Source organism: Anneissia japonica, unplaced genomic scaffold (assembly GCF_011630105.1).
Source record: "Anneissia japonica isolate Jap-2015-1 unplaced genomic scaffold, ASM1163010v1 scaffold5330_len1712360_cov203, whole genome shotgun sequence".
Classification (NCBI taxonomy): domain Eukaryota; kingdom Metazoa; phylum Echinodermata; class Crinoidea; order Comatulida; family Comatulidae; genus Anneissia; species Anneissia japonica.
This window is the reverse complement of record NW_022711894.1, coordinates 939,882-945,142: the sequence shown is the minus strand read 5'-3', so window position 1 is coordinate 945,142 and position 5,261 is coordinate 939,882.

Genomic DNA, 5,261 nt, shown 5'->3' with positions numbered 1-5,261 from the left:
ACCTCTAACCAACTGTTGTCACCAACCTCCACTAACGTTTACCGACGTCTGGAATCACATCCTAATATTTACAACCTCTAACCAACGTTGGACCAACGGTTGTAACCAACCTCCATTTTAAACGTTTACCGATGTCGGGCCAATCGCGTTCTGTGACGTTGAGACAACGTCTGTAATCACATCTAATATTTACAACCCCTAACCAACGTCGGGCCAACGGTTTTAACCAACCTCCATTTCAAACGTTTACCGACGTCGGGCCAACAACGTACTGTGACGTTGAGACAACGTCCGCAATCACATCTAATATTTACAACCTCTAGCCAACGTCGGGCCAACGGTAGTACCCAACCATCTTTTTAGTAGTTTGCCGACGTCGGGCCAGTAACAAATCGTGACGTTGTACCAACGTCGGTAGTCAGACTGAATATTTACGACGGCGTACCAACGTTGGGACGACATCGGAAAATCGACAAATATATTCATACGTTGGGCCAACGTGAAATTCCAATGTTGGTTTGACGTTACCTCTCCGACCAAATTTTGCAACCAAACACCAACGTCGTACCAACGTCAGATATCCAACCCCGACGCTTACCGACGCTTGCCAACGTTTACCAACGTTGGGCCAACGTCGCTTTGCTAGCTGGGAAGAGGCTCATTCCCATCCGAAACAAGCTGATTGAAAGTGGAAAAAATGCCAAAATACGTGTTCAAGGTACTAAGGTACAGTAGCCATTTTTGTTGACAAGGTAATATGGAAGGAATAAATAGTTTGTTTGCATTTTGAGAACAACAATCTCCTAAACATTGATAAGCTTTGACTTTTCAATCGGTAAACTGTGTTTTGCGTGGATTTCTCACAAAATCAGTTCAATAATGTATGTCCATAATGAGTCCTATTATAACTTCCCAGTTTCCTGTTATTCGTGTCACCACTATCATTTTCGTTTAGGCATATACTGCCCATAGTTAAGTGAATATATGTTTATTTGTTTATATGTTGTATGTTGGCAACATGGAGCTTTCTATATTTTATACTTGTATGTTTATTTTCCAATCCGGATGGGTTTCTTATTACTGTACATCCTACTCTATGAATATTTATGTAGATGATTAATTACTGTAATTTTTGTTCAAAAGACATTAGAAGCCATCAGTCAATGATTTTATGTAATATTTGTAACTCGTACTATCATAGACGCTGTGTCTATACTAATGCTAATGTCAATGTAGGCTGGATTTGTTTTAACTGTACTGAAACTATTTTTCCCTTTAACCATTTCGCTGATGACGACGAATATAAATTTGCCGTATTCAGTTTTAATAATAAAATAATATTGAGTATAATAGAATGTTAAATATGAAACTTAATCCATTTGCTCTCAATGATGTGATAAATAACGCTAATAATTTAATTGATTATGATATACCCCATTCGTGTTCCTACAATTTTGATAATACTATATCGGTTTCGTGTGATGAGCATGATTTTTCAATTTTGTATATAAACTCGCGCAGTTTCAATAAAAATGTCGATCAGATTACTGCGTTCCTTACAAGCTTAAATCATACCTTTTCGATTATAGCACTCTCAGAAACATGGTTTAAAGAGGATGGTTCCAATGAAATTTATATAAATAACTATAATTTATTTAATGCACCTCGTTGTGAAAGAAGAAGTGGAGGTGTTGCTATGTATGTTCATACATTAATATTTTTTCGAATCAGGAATAATCTAATATTGATCGACCAACCATCAGAGCATATAGACCATTCTGAATCTATTTTTATCGAAATATTGGTTCCTGACAAGAAAAACATTATTGTTGGTAATATCTATCGTGCATATCGTACTTGATGATCTTACGAATTGTCTTTTAAAAATTAGTTCTGAAGAAAAACAATGTTATATATCTGGTGACTTTAATTTTGACCTGTTACATTCTAATGAAAATTGCACTATAAATGAGTTTCTTTCTATTTTTTATAACCATAACATGTTTCCTCTTATCGAAAGACCAACCAGAATAACACCTACTACAACCTCCTTGATTGATAATATTTTTACCAATGTTTTTTCCCATAATATCAGATCAGGTATTGTTGTCGCCGATATTTCTGATCATTATCCAATTTACCAAATCACCAAATCCAATCCCATTAGTAATATCAGTACCTCGAATAAGATCCCTACCCGTTTATTCAACCAAACTAGAGTTCATAATTTTTATAATGATCTGAGCACTATTGATTGGACCTGTATTACTGGATTGGAATCTCCTGATCTTGCGTATAACGTATTCATTCGTAAATTCACAGAGGTTTACAATATACACTTTCTTTTTCGTTTAAGCAATCCAAGAATTCTCGTCGTCGTATTCCTCAAAAGCCTTGGATTACCGCAGCGATTTTAAAGTCTATAAATCGGAAAGGAAAGCTGTATAAAAAGTATGTAAACAACCCTACTGAATGTAACAAAACTTCCTATGTTAATTACCGAATTCAGCTTACTTCTTTATTCAGAAATTCTAAACGGCAATTCTATGCCAGAAAGCTAGAGAAAACAAAATTTAATTCAAAACAAACTTGGAATATTCTAAATAGCATTATGGGTCGACTAAATAAGACTAAACCAATCTCATCTTTTTTATAAAATAAATGATATACATATTTCTGATCCTCCAATTATTGCTGATAATTTTAATAAATATTTTGCTAACATTGGTCCTGAATACTCGCGTAAAATTCCTCAGCCTGATATTACTTTCAAAAGTTACATTAATAAAGTTAAATCTCCACTTAGATCTTTCTTTTTTTTACCAACTGATACAGATGAAATACTCTCAATAGAAATTTGAAATCTGGTGTTAGTAGCGGCTTTGATGATATTAAGCCTGATCTTGTTAAATCAGTTGGTGAAATAATAGCACCTCCACTTGTTCACATTTTTAATTTATCCTTAACTATTGGAATTGTTCCAGAGAAACTGAAAATTGCCAAGATAACTCATGTTTACAAAAGTGGGGAGACTGATACCTTTGTAATTATAGACCCATCTCGTTTTAGAACGTATTATTCATAAAAGACTCTATAACTATCTTTATCGACATAATTTATTGCATAATAACCAATTTGGCTTTCGCCCAAATATGTCTACTGAAATGGCTATTGTACAGGCATATGATAACATTATTTCCGACCTTGACAAGAGGAAACATGTTCTTGGAATTTTCTTGGACCTCTCAAAGGCATTTGATACCATAAATCACAAGATTCTTCTCTGTAAACTGCATCATTATGGTATTCGTGGTATCGCCTTTGAGTGGTTCACAGTTATTTAGTGGTAGAATGCAATATGTTTCTTTTAACCACCATAAGTCATCCTATTTAAATACTTCTTGTGGTGTCCCCCAAGGCTCAATTTTAGGCCCTTTACTCTTTATTATTTACATAAATGACTTGGCCTACATATATAAGCACTCAAGTATTATTCTATTCGCCGACGACACAAACTTATTAATTTTGATATTTTAAATTCTCTAGTTGAGAATGTCAATTACGATCTTTCTATTATTTCATGCTGGTTTAAGGCAAATAAGCTATCACTTAATGTTAATAAAACCAACTATATGATTTTTAGAAATAGATATAGTAACCGTACTTACAAGGACCTTAATATTACTATTGATGGTAATAATATTTTGCGTGTCACTAGCTGCAAATTTCTTGGTTTAATAATGGATGAATGTTTAACTTGGAGTCAACATACAATTTATATTGCAAATTTAGTTTCAAAATATTCTGGTATTCTCTTCAGACTAAAGCCAATCTTACATGTTAATGTTTTATCATCTTTATATAAGACCTTAGTTCTTCCTCATATCCAATATTGTAATTTGATTTGGGCTGATCGTAATAATTGCTGTCTTGAAACTGTTTATTGCAAGCAAAAGCGCATAATGCGTCTATGTACAAATTCACAATTCCATGAACATTCACCACCATTATTTCCCAGTCTTCAAATTATTTTCAAATTATTTTGTTAAGAGTAAATTCAGTTCATGATTATGGTACCAGGTCCTCTGATATGTACCGTCCACATAATTTTGTTACCGATATGGCCAGAAATACTATCCGAAGGCATGGTCCGATTCTATGGAATAATATTGATGCTTCAATTCGTAATTCAATATTTGTCAAAATGTTCAAAAATGTATAAAAATTATTTTGTGTTAACATATCAATAAGGATTCTTTATATGTTTACATTCATGCATACTTTTATTTAGTTCATATCCTGCCAAAATGTTTTTTGTCACTGTTGTATCACGTTAAATGTTTGTCCGTGTAATTGTCAATAATTTTGTTTAGGTGGCCAGTGGTATACGAGCTCTGCTCTTTTGTTGGTCATCCTTCCTTTGATCAATATATGAAAATGTTAAGTTTTTGGAAAATAAACTGAAACTGAAAATGAAACTGAAACTGAATTACGTAAGTCTTCAACACTCACGCTGAGCACGTTAACAAAGAAAATGACGTAACATCAAAACAAAAGCATGAAAGTTTTTCAAGCGTGAAGCCTGTTTTCTTTAAAGACAGTGACGTGCGAGGATAGAGGGATGACTTTTTGAGCGACGAAATAATATACTTCGCATTTGTGCAAAATCATCGGTGGAGAAAATCTTGAAGGAATACCTCCTGGGGGCTTCGCCTTTGGAAGCCACGGGTATTTGACGAATTATGGCGAATTTTTATTACTTATTTGATAGGCATCGAGTTACTATAATGACTTCATGAGGCTACGTTTTCCAATGTCGAAATCAGCTTCCAAAACCAAAACATTTTGATTAAAGCAAGAACCAAAGAGTATGCAATGTAACCATCTAATTTATTTTCAAATCCTCATTCTTGAAAGTGAAATTCTACATTTTGGAAATTTTGCATGAAATCTGTAAACCACGCTGTCAAGGTCGAGGTTGCTTCATCTATCACGATGTATTCCAAGCATCATGAGGCTATCCAAACGAGCATTTGTCATAACGGAACGCATTTTTTTTAAAAATTAGTCTCATTGAATTATTATTATTATTATTATTATTATTATTATTATTATTATTATTATTATTATTTTATTATTATTTTATTATTATTATTATTGTGATGAAAAGTTAATTGAACACAAATAGTTTAATGAAACAATATGAAATAATATTTTTTTTATTAGTTTATTCCCCGACAAAATTTACTCGTCTTCCCCGA